Source organism: Capra hircus, chromosome 7, assembly GCF_001704415.2.
Source record: "Capra hircus breed San Clemente chromosome 7, ASM170441v1, whole genome shotgun sequence".
In the NCBI taxonomy this organism is placed as follows: Eukaryota; Metazoa; Chordata; class Mammalia; order Artiodactyla; family Bovidae; genus Capra; species Capra hircus.
Genome location: NC_030814.1, coordinates 55,816,053 through 55,841,613, shown reverse-complemented (window position 1 = coordinate 55,841,613; position 25,561 = coordinate 55,816,053).

The following is a 25,561-nucleotide window of genomic DNA, read 5'->3' as shown; positions in this document are numbered from 1 at the left end:
TGTTTTTTAAACTTTTTAATTGGAGGATAATTGCTTTACAATTTTGTGTTGGTTTCTGCTGTACAACAATGTGAACCAGCTATAAGCATGCATATATCCCCTCCCTCTTGAGCCTCTCACCCACCAACCCCTTATCCCACCCCTCTAGGTCATCACAGAGCACTGAGCAGAGCTTCTTATGCTTTACTGCAGCTTTCCACAGGCTTCTATTTTATACATGGCACTATATATATGTCAATGCTACTCTTTGAATTTGTACACCCCTTTCCTTCCTCTTCTGTGTCCATAAGTCCATTATCCATACAACTGTTGTGAGGATGAATTAACATAGGTAATACACATAGTGCATAGAACATGCTTGCTAAACACATGCTATTTGTATCCACTTCTAAACTCCTGGTCATGTTTTTCATTACTCTCAATACTTTAGTGAAGCTATGGTATATACATGCTTTCTCTGCCTTCCTGGTTGATCTTTTTAAATATTAGATAACATGAGCCCAGAGGAAGAGATGAAATTAACACTCATCCGCCAGCTTTGCAGCCAAATGAGTCCTGGAATAGAAATGGACAAAGGAGTCTGTGTGTGGCATGCACACCCAGCCACTTAGGGTTTGGGCAGGGATCTCTTGTCTGCTCACCCAGCAATCTCATGCTGAGGACTGGTGCCTCTCTCTGCCTTGTTGTCATTGTTCAGTTACTCAGTCGTGTCTGACTCTTTGCAACCTCATGGACTGTAGCACATCAAGCCCCATTGTAAACCCAGGGCCATTTTCCTGTTGTCTTCCTGTCATTCAGGCCTCTTATTTACAGAGACAAACACATATACCTTTTACATAGGCACCATGAGAGCAAGCCTTGGATCTTTCCTCATGTCTGTTCCAAGTAAATGTGATTCAGTTCCTTGACTAAATACTGGTGGGTGATTTTTTTACAAGTGTCTGGTGAGCAAAAGCAGGAAAGGTGCTCCATGGAGGCAGGCTGTGTTGACCCCAGGAAAAGAATCTGAAAACCCAGCTTCCCTGGCAGTACTGTTCTGATGTGCTGACTGACGTGTTTGCTGATTAAATTCTTAACCCATACCTATTTGGGGCTTGCGTCAGTTTTGCGTCTTTGATCCTTAATTTTGCAGTGCTTTGGTTCCCAATTTATTGTTTTTTTTTTTTTCAGTAAACTGCATAAATGACTCATCAGCAGGAAATGTGGATAAATAGTCAACCTAACTGAAAATACAGATAAACATATTTCTTGTGTAGGGAGGATTAGCTTAAAGGGGAAAGAACCATGGGAGGACAGAGTGTAGTTCCCAGGGCAAAATCTACTTTCTGTGGAATTCTAGCCCCTTTCTCTGGGACAGAGATTGCAGAAGCTCAGCTGCTAAGGCGGAGAAGGCAATGGCAACCCACTCCAGTACTCTTGCCTGGAAAATCCCATGGACGGAGGAGCCTGGTGGGCTGCAGTCCCGGGGGTCACTAAGAGTCAGACATGACTAAGCAACTTCACTTTCACTTTTCACTTTCATGCATTGGAGAAGGAAATGGCAACCCACTCCAGTGTTCTTGCCTGGAGAATCCCAGGGATGGGGGGAGCCTGGTGGGCTGCCATCTCTGGGTTCGCACAGAGTCGGACACGATTGAAGTGATTTAGCAGAAGCAGCAGCAGCTGTTAAGGGGACATCTATCCATATGGGGAATCTGGGATTATTGGTTTCAAACTGGCTATCTCTTCATCAGGAACTTAAGTGGTTTTTGAAGTCTTTTCTGATAAGCATGTGAATGTGTGTATGCATGCATGTTCACCCACATGTGCCTGCTCTAATCCTTATGAATGATCATCCTGGTCACTCATATGACTAATAATATTACCTTGTATAAACAGAAGTCTAATTCTATTTATTTTTTTGGCAAGTCGTGCAGTTTGAGGGATCTTAGTTCCCTGACCAGGGATCAATCTCAGGCCCTTGGCAGTGAAAGCATGAGTCCTAACCATTGGACCACCAGGGAATTCTCAGAACGGAGGTATAATTCTATCAGTCACTAAACATACAATGACACCGAGCACTCTAAAACATACCATGAAAGGACTGAATGAGGACTAGGAGGTAGATCAGATTGTTCCCATATGGGCATGGTCTTTGGGGACATAAATATAGTTTCTTGATTATAATGTCCACATGCCCTTTGATTCCAAAATCTTCTGAATTTCCATGTAAACAATTGTGTCAGCATGGCAATCACAGAAGTTACAGGAACCTGTGTTGTCTCTCTTGACAGCGATGAAAGAGGCAAAGCAGCGGTAATGATGAAAGTGTTGCATCAGAAGTGCCTTTCCATACTTCATGTCTGCAGCAAAGCCAAGTTGCAAAGTTCAGGAGGCCCCCTGAGCCCGCTGGAGAGACTTGACTTGATGACTCATGAGAGGTGGAAATATTTCTCTTCCTTTGTTCAGGCCTGATCATCAACTCCCTTTGCTCTCCCACCATTGCCTCCTGTGAGTCCCTGAGGTGGGTATTTCCCCCATTTTTCCCGTCTGTGATGTGCCTGACAGTTTCCTGGCATACCACATTGGCAGGGATGGGATCACTCCCAGGAAGTTTCTCTCCATTATGACTTTTTCTGTTTAATATAGAAAATGCAAGCCTTCAATTATTTTCTGATACTGGAGACCTAGAAACTTGGCAAATGCAAAATAAAATTCAAGGCAACGTGTTATCTAGTCACAATGAAATGGAAATGCTTGTGTTGTGTTTTAAAGGAGTGATTAATACTAAAATTAAAAAATGTTAAATTTAGTTAAAAGGATAAAGAATTATAATTATGGGCACCATCACTTCATAATAATGTAACAAAAATTGGCAAAAGGCAGAGGGGAATTCAAGACTCTTCCTACAAAACCCCAAATAACTTTATCAAATGCTGAAGTATCAGGATGTAGTGTCTAGACACCAGCTACACTCAATTAAGTTGCAGGGGAAAGCCAAAATAGACTCTTCTTTCTCTGACTCTGGGAATTCTGATTCAGGAGGAGAACGGAGAGATACAGGAACACTTTCAGGATAGCCATTTTGGCAGATCTTGTAAGCAAACCGCTTAGTGATATATGGCATGAAAAATTCATCTCGGTTATGAGCTTAAAGTATTCCCTCATGTTGATACTGCCTTCAATATATTTCCAATTTTACTAGATTCAGATTTCTGGTTTTGAGAGGCTACTACAGTACTACTACTCCTAATAATGACAGTTGCTAATACTGGTTTAGTGCTGACTATCTCCTTGTAGTTCTAAACACAGTTTTAAGTGATATGCAAGTATTATCTCATTCAGTCCTCATAATACATTCATGAGATGGATGTGCGTATTATCCGCACTTGACAAGTGTGAAAATGGAGGCACTGAGAGATGCCGAGACCTACCTAAGGTTACGCGTCTGATGGGAGCGGGGGATGAGAAAGGTTTGATCAGAGAAGCACTTTCTCTGGCCATGGGACACATATGCACAAAGAGCTGAGACAAGGGCTCCAGAGCTCCCCTTCATTCTGAACTGCTTGCCATGGACGGCCTCTCCATGCTTGTAGTATCCTGGTGTTTCTTCCCTATCAGCTCTCACAACAGTCATTAATAAGGAGTTATTTGTTTAGTTTCTCTCTCCTTTGCCTAGTTATAAGCTTCTTGAGAGTAGGGACTGCAGGTCTTGCTGAATCCTCAGGCCCTGCAGTGACTCAAACTTAGTAGATATAAAATAAAAATTTGCTGAGTCAATGAACTCTCTTCTGTGGAGATGTATGATGTTTGGGAAACATTTGTTCACACACCCCTAAAAAGTCAGGACCTTCATGCATTTCCAAGACATGAATAGCGCTTTAATATTTTATTTTTAAAAGTAAAAATTTGGAATAAAACTCTTCATGGGCATAGGTAAGGATGAATTTGCTCTTTGCAACAACCAATGCCACAGTACGTATATGTATTTTCATTTAATTAAAAGTGGCAAGGTTAATGAAGTAGTCAAGATTTCAGAGATCTGAGCCAGATGCCCCTGGTCTTACTTTATCATCTGCAAGACAGTAGGCATGTTATGAATGCCCTGTGCCTCCATTTCCCTGCCTACAAAATGGGAACAATAAAATAACCTATCTTAATAAGGATGGTTGTGAGAAATGAATGAGTTAATGTATGCATAAGTGATGCCTGGCACATATTAGTTGTTATGTAAACATTAACCACTATTCCCAATGTGTTACTATTTTATGGTATTACATTTATTTTCCTACCATCTTTATTAAGCTAGTTTATCATCACTGAATATTATTTTTGTTACTTTAGTATTTCATATTTTCTGGACTCACACTTTTTTCAATGATTTGCTTATATATTCAGTCTTTTAACATTTTTTTTTTAGTATTTATCATGAGCCAAGAACATAAGAACATTTGAATTACTTCTTTTGAGCACATTAAAAAAAATCATCGGCCTACCTTAGTTGCAAATTTTTTCCTTCTCCCTGTAATTACAGACATATTTAGTGGTCTGTCTCACTGGCAGAGAACCTCACCAACATTTCTGCCAGAAACTATTTCCTAGGAAATTTTAATTTCTTTCTTAGTACTCAGAAAATTTATATGTAGGTGCCTACACATTGAAAAAGGAATCAATTCTGTCCTTCTTTCATTTCTTTCTCTTTCTTCTACAATATCTTTGTTGAGTATATGCTAACTTCCATCCACTTGGCCAGATCACTCGGCAGCTACGGATGTGCCAAGTCTCCTCTCTTTGTGGAGGACACTGGGAAGAAAGCTATCCAACAGAAAGCACACAGATATATCTGTGATTCCATAGTATTGTGTTATAAAGAAAAATCTTAAATGTTATGAGAAAATAACAATGGATGGCTGGATTTAGAATGAGAGGGTCAGCAACGGGTCCCTGAGGAAGTGACATTCAAGATGAAGAAAGGGTGTTTTATAAATAAGTTCATTTGTATCTTTTTTTTTTAAGATTCTGCATATAAGTGATATCACATGACATTTGTCTTTCTCTGTCTGACTTACTTCACATGGCATGATAATCTCCAGGATACAAATGAACTTGTTTACAAAACAGAAATGACTCACAGACATAGAAAACAAACTTGTTGTTACCAGTGGGGAAGTGTTGGTGGGAGGGAGGGACAGATTGGGAGTTTGGGATTGACACCTGCACATTACCATATTTAAAATATGGTTATGGTAGGTCCAACCAGGACCTACTGTATAGGACAAGAAACTCTGCTCAATTCTCTGTAATTACCTAAATGGGAAAATAATCTGAAAAATAACACACACACACACACCCACCCACACACACACCCACCCACACACACCCACCCACACCCACCCACACCCACCCACATCCACACCCACCCTCCCACCCCTGGGAGGATCAGTCCCTGGGTCAGGAAGATACCCTGGAGAAGGGAATGGCAACCTACTCCAGTATTCTTGCCTGGAGAATCCCATGGACAGAGGAGCCTGATGGGCTACAGTCCATGGGGTCACAAAGAGTTGGACATGACTGAGCGACTAATACTTTCATTTTCATATTTATGTATAAGTCAATCACTTTGCTGTACACCTGAAACTAACACATCTTTAATCAGTAGTTACATGCAGATATAAAATAAAAAATATATATTAAAAAAAAAAGAAAAAAAAATGGATGAAGGGCTTTTAGGGCAGAGGGAAGGGACTGGACTGTGTGAGGAGCCTGAGGCAGAAGAACCCACACAGCTGCTGCAGGGCCTGAAGGGAGACCCTGGTAGAGAAGAGACACAATGGAGCGGGTGAGGGGTTCCGCTGGCAAGGCAGGCTGGTTCAGGGTTGTGTGCTTTATGCTCAGGTGCAAGTACCGGCTTTGAAGGGTTGTAAGCAGTGGAGTTCCACATATAGGTTTACTTCTGAGAAAGATCATCCTGTGCTCTGGGATCCTTTGGGACCTTAGCAGCTCTGGGGAGGTGCCAAGATGGGAATCACCATCGCTTGATTGGATCAGTGAAAATCATCCAAAGTCCTGGTGATGCCAAAGTCTGATACTCTCGCTACTGAGCCCACTAACAACTTTAGAAGATGGAGGCTAGCCTAGTGACCTCCACCATGGGGTGACACACCATGGAAAGTTCAGGAAACAGTGCACTGCAGGGTGGCAGGGAAATATTAGGAGTTCTAATTTTAAAAATAGCAAATAAATACAAAAGTTAAAAATTGCATTTTCAAATTAGCCATTTCTTTGTATATTTTGTAATGTACAAAATATAAATGCATAAACGTTTATACATATGTGTGTGTATATATACACATACACACATATATGCAATTTATAAACAAACATATACAAATATGGGATGTTACTAAAAAGGCTTTAACTGATTGGGTGGCCTTTCCTCTCATGCTGCAAATCTGTTATCTCTGTTAAAGGTTAGTCTGGCTCAATGCATGAATTATTATTCTAGAATTTTTATTGAGATTTAGGGAAAACTTAGGTCAACATTTACACCAATAAATGAAAACAAATAAAATCAACAAATTAAAACTGAAGTTCTGCTCATCTCTTAGGCTCAGCCTTTCCAAAGCCTAGGACAGTGCCTGATACACAGTAGGTGTCTGATGTTTGCTGAATGAATTCACGGATAAAGGAGGAACAATTAACAAAAAATAAAAGTAAAAATTAATTCTGTGACCTGAAGTGTACCTGTGTGCTGTGCTGTGCTTAGTTGCTTCAGTCATGTCTGATTCTTTGTGACCCCATGGACCGTAGCCCACCAGGCTCCTCTGTCCATGGGATTTCCCAGGCAAGAATCCTGGAGAGGATTTCCATGGCCTCCTCCAGGGGATCTTCTCAACCCAGGGATCGAACCCAGGTCTCCTGCACTGCACATGGATCTTTTGCCATCTGAGCCACCAGAATGATCTTAAATTGCTTAAATGCACTAATAAATAGAACTGTTACACTTTCACTTGGTTGTATACAAACATTTCAGACATTTATCTTGTTTTTCTGTATGACTCCCTAGTTTCTTTGTGGAACTCACTGTTTCAACCTGCACCCTTTCCGTGACTTCGCTGCATCCTGGCTTTGACAGTTTCTGGAAGCTGGTTGGCTCCTCTGCTTGTAGATCCTCAGCTGTGAGTAGTTCTTAATTTAATTCCCTTCCATTCTCACTGGCTCTCCCTCCTTAGGACCATTTACAATAAACTCCTGGTTCTGGCAGCAGAAGCCAAAGTGAAATGTAAACCCCACCTCAAATGGATCTATTTTCTCCAACTAGTCTGCGTATTGATTTAGACTCTCTCTCTCCAAGTGATGACTGCCGAAGCATGACAAGATAAAAAGCACAGTTTTGTTTTTTTTTTTTCTCTCTCTCTGTACATTCCGAGGAGCAGCTCAGTTTCTGGGATGAGCAGGGAAGCTCAGAAAAGTGTCTGCATTGGCTCCTGGTGGCCACAGCTGCTGGACTAAAGCAGAGCTTGCAAAATACAGATGGCTCTGGGGGCTAGCAGTTAACATCAATGACGAGCAGGCTTCCAGAGAAGTGGAAGAAAGAGAATTTAGGCAGTGTTCAGACGGAACAGCTGCTCTTCAATTCTAGCCTAAAGCTTTCATGCAAAAAAATTTTTATATGAAATACTGATTTTTAAATGTTGATAATTCAGTTTTAAAGATCCTACTGTCCCAGCTGAAGAAAACATAGCTGAGGGCCTGAATCAACCCTGGAGCCACCTTTGCAACTTCTGGTTAGAGCTATTTTCTTCCACAATCTCTCTAGTTCCTTCTTGGCTTGGTGTCATGTTTGTTTTGTATCTTTCCTTCCTGACATGTAAATAGCCTTAAATTAGTTCAGATTTTTTTCTTTATTCCTCAAGGAGGAGCAAACAACAGAGATCTTTTTAAAAAAAAAAAAAATATATATATATATATTCCTTGGAATTTAAAAATTAAAGACATCCACATATCATTCTCTTATGAAGGGTCAACAGCTGCCTGGAGCAGAATTTGGAGCAAAGGAACAGAAGATTAGAATAAAGCTTGGAGTAAGAGCTGGATGATCTGCTTTCCCTTTTTAGAACCTTACCTGAAACCCATGTTGGTCATGGGACCAACCCATGTTTGTTCCCTGGGAATGCCCTTCCTGCCTTCCTCTTTCAAAGGATCTCTCTTCTGGCTGAACCGAGGGCTGGAGAACCTTGCATCCAGGTTTGGAAGAACTTTAAGTTCTCCAGTCCTGTGTGGTGAATGTGGGTGGGTTTTGCTCAATGACAACTTCATTTTCTTATGGGAAAACCCCCCTCCCTACTGTGATACAGGGGTTGTATCTATCCACATGCCTTTCCCTCCTCTTCCTGGGGACCTGGTGAGCAGCATGACAAGGCACACTGACAAGCTGACGCCAAAAAAAAAAAAAAAAAAAGGAGCCCACTGGCTGGACAGGCAGAGCTAACTGATGACCACCATACGCAACACTGGGTAATGTCAATTTAGGGAAAAGGGTGTTTCCCAGAGAAGTCCTTGCCTAGTTCTCTCGTGCTTTGGGAGAGGAAGTGGAAGCTTGGAGATGATGGGTGACCGGTGTGCAGCACAAGAGATGGGACCTGCAGTTTGTTATCTGCTTCTGATACAACTTCGGAGATTTGAGCATTAGTGGTTTGTCGGTCCTCTGCCTCAGTTGCCTTATCTGCAAAGTGATCACAATGGTTTCTGACTCAAATAAATTTTCTGAGAACAAATGAGGTCTTATCAAAGTACACTGTGCCTTGAAAGTACGGAAGTGACTAGTAAACAGATTGCTACGGAGGGTTCACATCCGGTAAAATTAGGTAACACAAAGTCTTGAAGAGAAGGCTTCTTCTTCCATCCGAAATTATCTCAGGGGCTGGAGGACCCTAGTCATACTAATTCTTGACCAAATCACATAGCTCTGGAGAAGTTTCTAGTTGTTGATTTCTACCACTGAGAAGTGGCATAGTGTGGTTGCTAAGAGTGGGCTGATGGACCCAGATTCTAATTCGGGGTTTGTCACTTTCTCCTTTGACCTGGGCAAGTGACTGCAACTCTCTGTGTTATCAGTTCTCTTCTATAAAGGGAATGAATGATTGCAGCTACCACAATAGTGGTGAAGATGGAAGGTGATCAGGAAAGGAAATGCTTAGGAGGCTAGCTGGTACACATGCAGCTCTCAGTAAATGCTAGCCAGTGAACTTGCTGATGAAGTCTCAGTGGTAGCAGTAATGGTTCTGTTCCTAACTGGGTGAGACCTTGGCTACATACTGATTTTTAGGGAGTGTACAGAAGGACCAAGAGTGTGTACATTGCAGATGAGCTGGCTCAAGTGGTCCTCTGCCCTTCCCCTTACTACCCCGGGCAAGTCGTCCAAGGTCAATTGTTAGAGGCAGTAGGGTCACCCAGCCTTGTGCTCTGCTTATACAGAGAAAATGCCTTCTTTTGCAGTAAATGGAATGATCATGGAGGGAAAGAGAAGGGAAATGAGGCAGGATTGGCCTGATGGTTTTTCTGTCAACTTGCTTCAGTGTCACCCTAGCATAATGGTTTCTTAGAGTTCTTTTCCAAATATGTAGGGTGTGTATGCCTCCCTGTCATAATTTCCTATGCTTTCTTCCTAGCTCCCATCACAAAATGAAATGTTTACTTGTATAGTTAATTGTTAACCATGTCTCCCCCACCAAACTATGAGTTTTACGAAATCAGAGACTATTTCTGTCTCATTCACCACTGGACTCTTATCACCCGTCTTTGCATATAGTATGCTCTCAATAAATATTTGCAGAGTAAATGAAAACATGAATCTTTCATGAGCTTCCTGGTTCTTTTTGTATGTGAGAACATGAGTCAGGATTAAGTTTGAGACCCAAGCTGATCAGGTAGCCCTTGCTGGAATCTTCATTTCTCTTCCAGGAGAAATTTCGGCATGAGGTGGAGACGGAACATACAGTGACACTTCTCACTGTGAGCAACGCAGCCTTGCTCCGTCTGGGTTAACACATACACATGGGCTTTGACCGTATCAGCCATGTCAGATAAGGAGTCATTCAGCTTGGGCCAGACCTTGGGAAGTCAATGAGAAGTTAGACAAATTCCCTGGTCCTCAAAGAATTTGCCTTCTAATGAAGGAGACCAAAAACTGAAAAGTAGAAAAGATAACTACAGGTAGTGATGGGAAACATGTTGAAAATAGTAGATGGTGGGGTGATCCAAGTGAAAGCAGCTGAAGGGTGGAAGGAGTCACACAGATTTGGGTGTTCAGGGAAGGCCTGAGGAGGCAGTGGCTGAACTGAGACAAAAATGACAAGGGGAACCAGCCTTATGAAGACCTGAGTAGAGAGTAATCCAGAAGAGGCAAAGGCCCTAATGGATAAGCTTGGTATGTTTGAGGGGCAGAAAGAATGACATGGGAGCACATTCAGCCTCCATGCAGTCAAACGAGATCCGTCAGACAGGTAAGGAGGACCTGGATCCTGCATGATAAGGCATGTGTCCTTTATCCTAAGTGTGTCAGGAAGACCTTAGGGGGTGTAGCAGGGGAAAATGGCTTGTCAGGAACTGGCAGCAAAAGCGGTCATGTTTTCGCAGTCCAGGTGAGAAACCGGACCTTCTAAGGTGTGGCCTTAGAAGAGCAGTGGTGGACAGGGGAAGGTGTATCAGTAGGTCACCTGCTGATGAACAGGATATGAGGGAAAAAGTGGAACCAACGACGGCATTTAAGGATGGATTTGAGCAGCTGGGGTGGTACCGTTTACTTATTTGGGGGAAAACAGAAAAGAAGTCGATCCTTGGGGGAAAACTTCCACAAAATTCTGTTTTAAGTTTGAGGCCCTAATGAGATGATCATTTGGAAATGCTGAGCTCAGTGTAGAGGTCTAGGCCTGGAGAGTCACGGAGTCATCCGTATGTGAAGGGGCTCAACTCCATGGCTCTGAATGAGACCACTGGTGCAAAGTACTGAGATCACAAATAAGGAGGGGAGGGAAGTCAACATCTTGAATATGTAAGCCTATCAATCTATGCTGACTTATTTTAAGGTCTGAATCAGCCTGAGCATTTCTTCAGTTTGTCACCATACTTTGCATCTGAAGAGTCATGTGTTTTTATTAGTTAGCTATTTGGTATAGAAATTATTACTGTAAGCGATCTGTAATCACATTCTAGAAATCAGTTGGCGGGTAACAGATGCACATATGACCAAAGGAAATGCCAAAAACCCACTTCCCATGGTTGTTCCTCTTGCCTGTACACATCTATTTTTAACACTCATGACTGCAAGGCCAAGTCCTAGGCACTTGAGGGAACTGTGTTTCCCAACAGGGATCCACAGCAACCGGATACAGAGAGTGGTGTACCCTTGTGTGCCAACATTTACTGCTGCCAATTTGGCAAGGGAGAGAGGGGATGGTTGCAGAACACCAGTTCTATAGTTTCTAAAGGTTTCCTAACACGTCAACATTTTTCAGAAAACTTTGCTAACATAGGACTCTGACTAATGATCAGAAGTATTTACTCATCTCTTTCCTAAGAACTCATCCTCAAACTCTCAGCTGAGTGAAGTTCATTATTTTCTAATAATGAACTTAGGATGAACTTAGGTAGGTCTTGACCCAATAACTTGAGAGGGATTTCTTAAAATTCAAACTCCAACAGGTTCCTGCTGTTTGCCTGGAGCTGTGTTTTCATGGTTCCTGAATACTCAATTGAAAAGCTAATTATTGCTTGACAATGGCTTGAACCAGCTACAGATAAATGGTTTGGGGTGGGTAAGGGTCAAAATCAGCTACTCCAGTTAAACGGCTCAGCTTAAAGGTAGCCTGTTCTGTAACCATACCCCATTGGTTTGGATTCACACTCTAAAACTTACCGGCTCTATTATTGTGGGGAAGTCACCATATATTTTTGGTCTTTTGTTTCATTGTCTATAAAATATGTATTATAGCTACTCCAGAGTTCTATAAGGATGGAAATGTACTTTCTAAACTAGTAACTGCCATATAAACCCTGAGATAGTGAGAAAAATCCTTACTATTTCTCCATTTGTTCAGAATGACTTTTGGAAGGGAGTGGAGGCTTAGAGGGAGAATTCCCGTCTCCAAGAATCTGCTGAGTCCATGAATTCTCAACCGCAGAGGGCCTGGGCCTTAGCAGTCCTGTCTCAGTCTACCAAGCAGGCTTTGTGTGAATGTGAATCTATACAGTGGTGACTCAATATGGTCTGTTAAGAACTCAGTGACCTTGGTTATATCAGATGAGGAAGAATCGAGCATTTTTTGACCTTTATCACACAAAATCATGTTCCCCTTCACACTCCAGTGTTTCTTGTTTCTTCTGACTCACTACTTCATGTTCTTCATGTCCCACTTTCAGGAGGCATTAAGGCCCCTTTCTTCAAAGTTAAACTCATGGAGGGGGAGGCAATTAAATAATATTTATTGACCTGTAAAATCCTAAGTCATGGGCCCCAGCAATTATAATTTAAAAATTTATAATGCAAATAGACTCACAAAATTACTCCAAGATACACAGGTAAGATATTGCTGCATTAATTATAATACTAGAGAACTAAAAACAACCTAAATCCTAGGGGACTTATTAAATAAATTACAGAATTTCCATATAACCTTTGTAAATAAAATGACAGATATTTATTTTAGGACTCTGGAATGGGATTGTGTAGTAACAAATGACTGCTGAGTACCCACTCAGGTTGAAGGTAAGGAAAGTCATTATGGGAAGACACTCCAAAAGTTAGGAACCTCCAAGACTATGGATGTTTTTGGGAAGCTTGAAAGTCTGGGTTGCTAGGTTACAGATGAGGTTATTTTTAATTGCCAAGACACTAATTCACTCTTTTTGTTGTGCCACTGATTTATTTTGCTAGGAAAATTCATATTGAAGAACCTGTGGTACAGAAATACTGGTTTAAAAAAGAATACTTTGAGTGCTCACTTTAGATAAATTTAGTAGCTTGCTAGTAGCTAACCAATTCACACAGGCTGGAATCACTTGGTGTCTGAGATAACTCAATTATCATATTGGGCAGTGTTAAAATTACAAGAATAGAACACTTTATATCACCAGAATATATTCTTTCTTCTCAGTCTTTAATCAACTGACATACCAAGAACTGACTGAAGGACCGTTTTTCAAATATATTTTTAAGATACACCAGAAGGCAATGGCACCCCACTCTAGTACTCTTGCCTGGAGAATCCATGGGCTGAGGAGCCTGGTGGGTTGCAGTCCATGGGGTTGCTAAGAGTCAGACACGACTGAGTGACTTCATTTTTGCTTTTCACTTTCATGCATTGGAGAAGGAAATGGCAACCCACTCCGGTGTTCTTGCCTGGAGAATCCCAGGGACGGGGGAGCCTGGTGGGCTGCCGTCTATGGGGTTGCAGAGTCAGACACGACTGAAGCGACTTAGCAGCAGCAGCAGAATTAAAAGAACATAAGAACCTGGGTCTCCCACATTGCAGGCAGATTCTTTACCATTTGAACCACCAGGGAAGCCTGACCTGCATAGATGTTGTATATTCATATCCAAAATTCAGTCTACTGGAGGAAACATTCATGCAGATAATGTACTACATTAAAAGATAAAGTTTGGGCAGGAAGTGAGAGCTCAGAGTAGAGGTTCAGGGACGCACCTTGTACATGGTCTCAATACCTCTACCTTTGAGTATGGGTGAGAAGGAAATGGTGAATTCAATTTCAGGGAAAGTGAAGGTTTAAATGGGCATACACACCGAGGAAACCAGAATTGAAGGAGACACATGTACCCCAATGTTCATCGCAGCACTGTTTATAATAGCCAGGACATGGAAACAACCTAGATATCCATCAGCAGATGAATGGATAAGAAAGCTGTGGTACATATACACAATGGAGTATTACTCAGCCATTAAAAGGAATACATTTGAATCAGTTCTAATGAGATGGATGAAACTGGAGCTGATTATACAGAGTGAAGTAAGCCAGAAAGAAAAACACCAATACAGTATACTAACACATATATATGGAATTTAGAAAGATGGTGATGATGACCCTGTATGCAAGACAGCAAAAGAGACACAGATGTGTAGAGTGGACTTTTGGACTCTGAGGGAGAGGGAGAGGGTGGGATGATGTGAGAGAATGGCATTGAAACATGTATACTATCATGTAAGAAACAAATCGCCAGTCTATGTTCGATGCAGGATACAGGATGCTTGGGGCTGGTACACAGGGATGATCCGGAGAGATGATGTGGGGTGGGAGGTGAGAGGGGGGTTCATGTTTGGGAACTCATGTACACCCGGGGTGGATTCATGTCAATGTATGGTAAAACCAATACAGTATTGTAAAGTAAAATAAAGTAAAAATATAAATTTTTAAAAATTAAGAAAGAAAAATCTTTGGTTTTCTGTACACCCATGTCTGAGCTTCAGGATGACTTGTTCTTTCTACACAAAGGGCAAAACAAAAACAAACAAACCCGAAATAGTGAGTCATTTAATCCTTCATTGGACTAAGTCCCATGAGGTCAGAGCCTATGTTCCTCTTATTCGCCAACATGTCCCCTATGCCTTCATCATGCCTAGTATATCACAGGTGCTCAGCAAGTATGTCTAAAAGGAAAACTGTCTATTGAATGGAAACGTATATATAGGAAAGCACACAGATCATAAGTACATAGCATGATTAATTTTCATGATGTGACTATAACCACCAAAATCAGGGAATGACACCCAGAAGGCCTTCAAGCCCCTTACCAGTCACGACCCCTAAAAAGGGTAAGCACCACCCCAACTTTAATTACCATAGATGAGTTTTGCCAGATTTTGGACTTCATGTAATAGAATTACATAGTATGCATTCATTTGCCTTTGGCCTCTTTTGCTCAGCATTACACTTGAGAGGTTCATCTGTATCCTTGTATGTATTAAATCTGTTCATTCTCTTGCTAAGTAACAATATATTATATGGATATACCACAATTTACTCATTTTTCTGTTGATGGATATTTGGGTTTGGGGCTCTTAAGAATAATGTTGTTATTAATGTTCTTGATTACATCTTTGGGTGTAAAAATTTCTGTTGGGAATATTCCTAGACATGGAATGGTTGGGTTGTTAGTAAATCCCCGGTGCATGCGTTAGTAAACATTAGCTCCTACCAAAGTTTTTGAAGTTTACCAGTTCACATTCCTCTCACATGTTTACAAGCGTCAGTTGCTCCTTATGCTTGCCATCAACTTGGAATGATCAGTCTTTTTAAATTGTAGCCATTCTGGTGAATCTGTAGTAGCATCTCACTGTGGCTTTCATTTGTATTTCTCTGATAACTAATAATGTTGATCCCCTATTCACATATTTGTGGTAACATGAATATCCTCTTGTGAAATGCCCTTTAAATCTTTTTGCCCACTTTTTTTCTTTCAATTGAGTTACCAGTTCTTTTCCTCTTTGAAGGAGTTCTGTGTATATTCTGGATATAATATATATAATCTCTGTTCAGACAGAGGTATCGCAAATATAGTCTCCCACTGTGGCTTACCTTTTCACTCTATTAATGGTATTTTTTGATAAATAGAACTTACTTTAATGTGATCCAATTAATCAGTTTTTTCTTTTGTGGCACTTTAATGCTTATTTGTGTCTTGTTTAAGAATCTCTGACTATTTCAAGGTCATGAAGACACATACTTCTACATTTTCTTTTTTTCTACGTTTTCTTATATGTATTTTATCATTTCGCCTTTCAGTCTTATATCTAAAATGTAATTGGAATAAGCAGATGGTAAAGAGTCTGCCTGCAATGCGGGAGACCAGGGTTCAATCCCTGAGTCGGGAAGATTCCCTGGAAAAGAGAATGGCAACCCACTTCAGTATTCCTGCCTAGAGAATTCCATGGACAGACCATGGGGTCGCAAAGAGTCAGACATGACTGAGCACTAAACAGTAGCAACATAATTGGAATGATTTTTGTGTGTGATGGGGTCAAAATTCAATATCTAGTTGTCCCAGAACCACAAAAAAGGCCATCTTTGTGTCATTCAGCCTGGTTTATAACATTGAGTTTCATGTGCTATACAATAGTACTTGTTTGTCCATTTTGAATATAGCAGTGTGTACATGACCTTCCCAAAGTCCCTAACCATCCCTTCCCCCTGTCTACCATAAGTTCATTTTCCAAGTCTTACAAAACAGAGAGAGGCTCACAGACTTAGAGCACTTCTAATTTGTTGGAATGCCCAGAAGCTTCTTTATTCCCTTCATCCACACAGAGCATACCATAGGTATGCTACAGATAATTGTTCACTGTTATTTTTTCCCAGCCTTATTGGCATATAATTGACAATAAAATTTGTTTATATTTAAGATGGAAAACCTGATGATCTGATATATGTACATGTTTGTGACATATTCACAATACATTTATAAAGCAAGATATGGAAACTAAGTGTTCATCTACAGAAGAATACATAAAGAAAATGTAAGATACACACACAATGGAGTATTACTAAGCCTTACAAAAGGAAATCCTGCCATTTGTGACAACATGAATGAATGAACCTGAAGGACATCATGCTAAGTGAAATATGCTGGTCATAGAAGGACAAATACTGTAAAGATCTCACTTACGTGAAGAATCTAAAATAGTCAGACTCATAGCAATGGAGAATAAAAGGTGATTGCCAGGACTTAAGAGAAAAGGAGAACCGGGGAGATGTTGGTCAAGGTGTACAAAGTTCCAGCTCTGCAAGATGAGTAAGTTCTGGAGAACTGGTGTGCAGTACAGTGACTACAGTTGACGATACTGTATTGTGTTCTTAAAATTTGCTAAAGGGTATTTCTTGGTTGTTTTCATCACAAAAAAAGAATAAAAACAGTAAACATTATTGCTTTTGAAGTTTTCTGTTCTGCTTATTACTGCTGGTTTAGGAAATAATGGAAATAAAATCAAAAATAAAAAATCAAAACAACTCAATTAAGAAAAGATAAAACTAGCTATTTGGTATCACTCAGACAAAATGAAGTGGTTAAATTTTTTTCCACTTTACAATAGAACATGGACGAGCAAGTATGTGAAATGGATATTGCTCAGAAAGAGAACGGAGGAAGAATTGAAGCAAAGATAGCTAGGCGGTCTCTCTCCCTGTCCTGGGCTAACCACTAAAATCAGGGGTTTTCATCTATTGAATCATCTGGCCTACAGATGCAATTTGTTTGCTGGTCACAACACGTTTTTAAATAAACTGAGTCAACAAGAACAACTGGGATATTAAAGAAATACAGCTTCGGAGACTTTCTTGAAAAACTGACAGTGTGTTGGGTCTCCAGTACTATCAGTGTCTTTGTGACTGATTGTCTTCTGAAAAGGACTCCTTTGTTTTTAGACTAGCTTTATTTTAAAATTTCCCTTTGTAGCCAAAATCCTTAAAATAATTGTCTAAACGTAGTGTTTCTGCTTTGTCACCTCCCAGTTCCCTCTTCACCATTTAGATGGTTTTTGTCCCCACCTACTCCACTGAACTGGCTCTTTCAACATCTTCACTGACTGAAATCTTACCAAATACAGTGACCAAATCTTGTCTTCATTATACTTGGTCTCTTGTTATAGCCATGGCCCAGGTTGATCATGCCTTCCTTCTGGAAGATGAAACCCTTAAAGCTTTCATGATGCCAAGCTCCTCTTGCTTCCCTTTTATTATATAATACAAGGGACTCCTGAGTCTTTTTGCCTTGTTTCACTACTGTCAGATTCTAAATGTGCTCCGGAGCACTGGTCTCAGGTTTCGTCTCTTCTTTACCTGCCTTCTCTCTAGATGAGCTTATCCAAGAAGGCAGGGTCTTCATCATGTTCACTCTTCTATCCCCAATATCTATAAAAATGTATAACACAGGATAGGAGCTTGACAATTGCTGGTTGAATGAACAAGTGTCAACAGTGGGAATGAGGATTCTTTAGGATTCTTGCTTTCCAGTATTATTCAGTGTTCACCTCCTTTCACCCTTAGACTCTTGGAGTCTCCTTACTGACAAACAAGCTAATTAAAATGGGATTGAAGAAACACAGTATTAATTGAAAAAATAATTGAATGCATGTTTATTGGAAATGAAGACAAAGAAAACAATCTGTTGTGTTTCATATATATGGTGTCGCTGGTTTTAAAAATGTAGGAAATACATTAGAGTACAAAAATGGCAAAAGGGATTCTCTGCATTAAATATGATTCAACAACACTTCTAACAGAGATGGGTTGTCTTTAGAGGATCTTTTTCTTTTTTTTAATCTCAATCAGATGTCCTTTTCTTCAATTTTAAAGAAAACACTCGAGATATCTTTGATTGTCAAATTATCTGATTTTACTATTAATGATTTTTTTAATTTAACTTATTTTATTTAACTTATTTAACTTACATGCAGAGTACATCATGAGAAATGCTGGACTGGAAGAAACACAAGCTGGAATCAAGATTGCCAGGAGAAATCTCAATAACCTCAGATATGCAGATGATACCACCCTTATGGCAGAAAGTGAAGAAGAACTAAAGAGCCCTTGATGAAAGTGAAAGTGGAGAGTGAAAAAGTTGGCCTAAAGCTCAACATTCAGAAAACGAAGATCATGGCATCCAGTCCCATCACTCCATGGGAAATAGATGGGGAAACAGTGGAAGCAGTGTCAGACTTTATTTTGGGGGGCTCCAAAATCACTGCAGATGTTGGCTGCAGCCATGAAATTAAAAGATACTTACTCCTTGGAAGAAAAGTTATGACCAACCTAGATAGCATATTCAAAAGCAGAGACATTCCTTTGCCGACTAAGGTCCGTCTAGTCAAGGCTATGGTTTTTCCAGTGGTCATGTATGGATGTGAGTTGGACTCTGAAGAAGGCTGAGCACTGAAGAATTGATGCTTTTGAACTGTGGTGTTGGAGAAGGCTCTTGAGAGTCCCTTGGACTGCAAGGAGATCCAATCAGTCCATTCTGAAGAAGATCAGCCCTGGGATTTCTTTGGAAAGAATGATGCTAAAGCTGAAACTCCAATACTTTGGCCACCTCATGTGAAGAGCTGACTCATTGGAAAAGACTCTGATGCTGGGAGGGACTGGGGGCAGGAGGAGAAGGGGACGACCGACGATGAGATAGCTGGATGGCATCACGGACTCGATGGACGTGAATCTGAGTGAACTCCAGGAGTTGGTGATGGACAGGGAGGCCTGGTGTGCCGCGATTCATGGGGTCGCAAAGAGTCGGACACGACTGAGCGACTGAACTATTAATGATAATGAAATTTATGCTAATGATAATGGTAACTAAACTCAGCTTATATTCTTTACCATTGCCAAAGTCTGGAGAAATATCTTTTGATCATTTTTGTAGTTTTAATTTTACTTTTTTACTGTTTATCATGCAGTTTGCTGTGGACCCCAGAATTTTATGCCTTTCTGCACCAAAGGTCATAGGACTAAAATTTATCTTTGCCAATTGTTTCAGAGAGATTTCTTTCCAAAGACAAATGACTATATTAAGGACAGATGTCACAAGAAAGGTATTATCGCCATGTGTGTACATTAAAACACAGAGCAAACTGTGTAGCCTTCATTTCAGGAGCAAAGCTATACTTCATGGTATATATTTATTGGTGTTAAAACTTAAAAGTCAGGGGAATTCTCTGAATTGTCCTACCTGTATCTTACCCATAAGCTGGAGATTTTCCTTTCTATTAAATACTTTCTGGAGATTTGAGTACTCACTTGCTGACTACATTTAAATGAGCTGATTTTTCTCAGCCAAAGACTTCTTTCCATGTGTGCATGCAGCTTTCTAAATAGGGTTCACATGAACCACTCTAGCATCTTTTAGAGTTGCTCTTAATAAGACAGGGTCTGCTTATTTTAGGAAGCAGACCAACATATAAAGAAAAGGCTGTGAGGACAATTAGAAGGTTGAATGGTTACTTGCTGGATATAATCCTCTGAGCTATTTTATAAAGATGATTAATTACAACATGTGTCTAGTTACATGAGTTTCAGGGCCCAGCTGTCTGGGAGTGAAAATGAGAGGGCTGTTGTCAGCCTTGGATGAAACCTGATAGCCAGGGCAAGAAATAGTCTTTAGCCTTTTCACTCTCATCCCTCCACCTGTGTTTTTGATCCTGGGTTCCTAATAATTCTTGCTGTCCTCTTTATCAAGATTTCCCCACTCCTGGACTCTTTCTCTCTGCTGATAAATAAGCTCAGATCACCCTTAGGTGGGACTGAGGATGTGGTTGTTGTTTAGTTGCTAAGCTGCGTCCAATTCTTTTGTTACTCTGTGGATAGTAGCCTGCCGGGCTCCTCTGTCCATGGCATTGGCAGGCAGAGTCTTTGCCACTGAGCCACCAGGGCAGCTCCGGGATTGAGAATATAAGGCATCAATTCAACAATTAACTAATTTAACAAATATTTATTGAACCACGGTCAGGGACAGTTCTAGGCATTGCAGATATCGACTGTATTGGACAAGAAAGCCAAGATGCTGTTTTCAGCGAATTTACAGGGGAGTGATGGTGGAGAAGACAATAAACAAATTAACGGACAAGACAGTGTTTGACAATGTCAAGCACTGTATAAAAATAAAACAGAGTGGTGGGATTGATAGAGATTGAAGGGGTTATGGAGGAGACCGCCCTAGAACGGCCTGGAGCTTGGGGTGGAAGTGTGATGGGACCCCCTGTGTCTGCTTCCTTCCCTGCGTCTCCATGCCCTGAAGCATCCCTATCCATTCAGGGCCAAATGGTCAGTAAGTGCACCTGGAGCCGGTGGGGCCCGAACCCCTGCTGTTCACTCATTCTCTTACTTTCAGCATACTGAAAGCACTGAAGCAACTGCAAAGTTTCTTCACAACTGTTATTTAAGCATGTCCTTTGTACCTAGGCAATGTTGTGAGTCCTAGTCTCCTTTAGTTATCACAGTAGCAGAATACTTTTTTTATTTTATATATGAATCCCAGGGATATTACATAACTTGTCCAAGGCTTACAGCTAATAAGTGTCACAGCCACAGGGACATACTGCCTTTCAAATCTCACCATTTATAGTGTAGCCTTGGCTCTTAAACTCCCATGGCTAGATAACAAAGCTTGTCTTAAAGCTCTCTCATTGCCTTGACTCTCCTGCCATGACCCTCCCAGACTTTCTCCTACCTATCTGCCTGACTCTCTCCCCAGGGATCTGCCTCTTTCTGTGCACTCATCTCTTACCCTGGCATCTAACACTTCCCCCCACCCACCATCCCACAAGCAGAGCTTCTCAAAGCTCTATCCATATCCTTGATCTTTTCTGATTTGCTATAGTTGGCTGGGATTTCCAGAGATTGATATTTCCAGTTATTGTAATCAAAAGGATTTACAAGAATGGTGATTTTTTTTTTTCTCAGAATCACATAGTCCTGCAGTACTTCTGAAAGAACTGAAGTTAATGGGTGAAAAATTCTTAGGACTATAAGGAACTGGAAAAAACTCAGTATAATACTCAGTCACAACATAACCATATGTACTGACTGCGCACTATTCTGGGCTCTAGGAGGGCCCCTGGAATCAGGGACAGAGGAGGGGTGGTGGGTGTACTGCCACTCTTCCTCCCTCAACAGCCACGGCTATCAACCCTCTCACACCTTCCCCAACAACTGCAGAGACTTCCTCAGAAGCATTCGTAACACAGGATTCCTAGTCGATGTCAGTTGATCAGAATTAATACAAGAGAAGAAGAATATTTGTAGTGGGACAGGCACTGGGAAGGTAGAGACCAGGATGACAGGACTCCCACCCCTAAGGCCCAGCAGGAAGCGATCCAGTACAAACAGGTAAGAGCAGTAAAGCGGTGCAGATGTTGGAAAGGCATGTCTATACGGAACAGCAGAAGCACACAGTGGCCAGCTTGCCTAGAGTAAGCGGTTTGGGTGAGGAACATGGGTGGACACCACCAGAAGACGTCACAGAGGGAGCGTTTTCCACTATGGGCTAGTTGCTTAGTCTCCCAGAGCCTCAGCTAACTATTGTGATCTCAGGTGGGCTACTCAATGTCTCTGAGCCTAAGTTTCCTCATCTGTAAAACAGAGGTGATAACAATGCCTGCCTCATAGGGCTGTTGTAAGGATTGAATGGATTGAGCCACATAAAGCATTCAGAAAGCATCTAGCTGACAAAAAAATACTCAAGTGGTAAGTGATGTTACCTCTTACTTCCTTTTCAGGTTAAAAGTCCAAGGGTCTCTCATTTCATGGGGCCATCTAACATTTTTAACGAGAAACAAAGACTAACTTTGGCACAAGTCACCTTTCAACCTGGGGGCAGATGGTGCCCCTCGGTGGCTCACTTGTGCAGCCCTTGCTCTGCACACTGACAGCCTTCCTTTCTCTTTGTCTCTGGGGCAGCTGTGAGGTGGACTCAGTGGTTGCTCATCACAGTGGGGCTGTAGGAGCTGCGTGTCAAAGGGTCTATTCAACTTGTGTGGTTACTTGGAGGACCTGTGCTGGGCAGACTGGAGACAGGAGGCAGTACAGGCAGTAGGTGACAGGTGATAGGAAAGGAGACAAGACAGGGAAACAGACCTGCCAGATAATTATAATTATTTTATATATTTTATAGGATAGTACAAACAAGTCTCTGCTTGGAAAGGATAGAAGAAAAGCAAGATCTTTCTGTGTGGAAAAAAAAAATCAGTGTTGAGAGGTGTAGATAAAAAAACAAACAAACCAGGATTTAAAAAAAATCCCTCTAAGTAACAATAGCAATGTGTTTCTGATTAGCCCCCAATGAAAAGAGCCAAAGCAGAAAAACAAAATTGATACCCAACAAAGATTTGGGGGAGGAGTTTGGTTTCCAAGTCTCTTGTATTGATCTGACCTGTAATCTTTATTTTACTTTGAATCTAGAAGCTGCTTTTTACTGGAAAGTGAGGCAAAGGATGAATCAAAAACCTGTCAGGGGTGTGTTGCCTGTTGGGGAGAACAACAGATGGAGGAAGTACATCTAATGGATGGAGGAAACATTCTGGGGAATTCCTGGTTTGCTTCAGCATGAGGGCTAGACAAACCTGTCTGGTTTCTGGTTACTCCTTTAGGAGACCATCACGGAAACGAAGCAAGGACTTCAGATTACTCTAAGCAGGCAGATCATAGAAACGGAAGCGATATGCTCTGAAATCAACTCAGCCACTCACAGTCAGAGTACGCCCTGTAGTTTCTTTTGAAATATATACTATTATCGGTCTTTCAGTTAACCAACATAGGCATGTTCACAAAACATAGCCAAAGTCATTCCTGCAATGCAAGGGCAGCCACTTTTTCATGTCTTGATTTCTGTTTTGCTGTCTTTCTCTTTAAATGCATCTGCTTGGAAGGAAAATGAGAAAACCCTTCAAGGACTGTTTATGCAAAGGCACTCATTTCACTATCAGATGTTTTCTTCTTCCCTTTTGTGCTGTCCTTCTATATACTGGTGGAAAAAACAAAATTGTACCTATGTCAAGTTGAGAACAATTTAAAATGCACAATAAGAAAGAAAACAGGTCTTATTAGATTTCTGTACTTGTATAAAAGAGCCCCCGAATGTACATGCATATACACTGTTTCTTTCACTTCACTGTTTCTGTGCCCCTCGACGTTCATAAATGCTGACACATGCTGAACATGCTTTACCATGCATTCTTCTAGATGCCTTGAAGTACTGATTCCTTCATTTCACAGCAACCTTAGGCACGGTGTACTATTATCACCTCTATTTTACAGGTGAGAAGACTGAGGCTCAGCAACATCAACAGATTAACTGCACAGCAAGGCTTTATCTAAGGCCATCTGCCTCCAATGCCCCACTGTGTCTTAGGTCTTTTGTCTCTTTAACTGCTGGGTCCGTGCCACCCTGAAATATCCTTCAGAGTAGCTTTCCTCACTATCTCATCTGTGATTGGGAACCATAAACCTTGACACAAACACCCTGTGGGGCTAAGTAGTTCTGAACTCAGCCTCTGAAAGGCTCTCTGCAAGCAAGGACACTATGCAAACTCAAAGGGAAGGCTTTTTTTTTTTTTTGCTTTTAATAATGCCATTTCTCAAAGGGAACCAAAGAGCAATTTAATTTTAACTAATCTTTCACCCTAATTATAAAGGTGACTCAAACTCACACAAAACATTTAAAAATCAAAATATATGCAAAATAAAATCTTTCCCTCCTATCACTTCTTCCAAGAGGTCAGTGCTGTTTCTTATACATGCTTTCCAGAAATTCATGAAGTTTTTTTGTTTTGCCTTGTTCTGATGGAAGCAGGAACCTCTATTTTCTTGAATTCATTCAAAAGTATTTATTGAGCATCCACTAGGTACAAGAACCTTTGAAACAATGCAGACAATATCCTGCCATCAAGGAACTCATGATGTCAAAACTATACAATTATCCAGAACACAAATTAGCTTCTCATTTTGCAACTATATTTATACAGAAGCCAGAGAAACCCTATTTTAATTAACTGTTCTTGCACCTGAAACTTCTTTCAGTGAGGAAGAGAAGAGCTAGAAGACTTTATGTAACCAACTAAAGGGCAATGTTTCATTTTTTTTTTTTTTTTCTGCTGCTGGGTCTATGCTTTTGTTTCCCCAGGAATAAAATGTCTTCTGGGCATTGAACAAAGAACAACTTGGATATCTCCCTTCATCTTTATAGCCTCAGAGAGGCAGCTCTACCATAAAGTTGCAACTCTTAGGTCTGAACATATCAGAAGAAACTATGTTTTGATTTTTATTTCTTTTGCTTCAAGTAGATCCTGGAAAAGTTCACTCTTTAATCAATTTTTTATTTGACTTAAAACTAGGTTCCACTTTGTGTATTTCTCTTGCCTTTGTTCAGGCATGGATGGGAATTCAATCCCACCAATTCTGCAGGTAATCAATTTTTACCAACAAGCAGATACTCCAAGTACCATGTACATTCTTAGTCCTCCACACAGAGAGCACACCCTCCTGCATATCCCTCATCTAGCACATGGCAGGCAGTTCCTATGTGTGCCTGAATATGACCATTTAAAAAGTGAGTCTCTTCAAAAGAAGAGACCATAGCGTGACTTTCTTTCAATGTTGCATGTCAAAGGAACTTTTAAGAAATTCTATTAGCAAAACCAACCATGGTAACTTCCTGTAAGAGCAGGAGGTGAGATGTATTTCCTAGCATTGACAACAAATTTGGTTTGGTCAGACTATTTATACAGTGCTGTGATGAAGGGAGTGATAACACAATGTGTAACATTTCTGCCTCAACCTCAACCAGACCAGGATCCTAGCTGTCAGGAGTTGGAAACAGACTCTGTCAGTGACAAGTTGATGTTTAAGATGGTTCAAAAGGGCTTCTTCAAGGGCATTAATGTGCCTTAGAAACAAGTTGCCATTGACCAAGAGTCGGTCTTTCCTTTCTTAATCCTTAGCTCTTAAACAGTTAAACTCAAGACCTAAACACACCATAATTTTTCATATAGTGATTTCAGATTTTATGAGTTTTAAAATCTTGGTTTCAGAT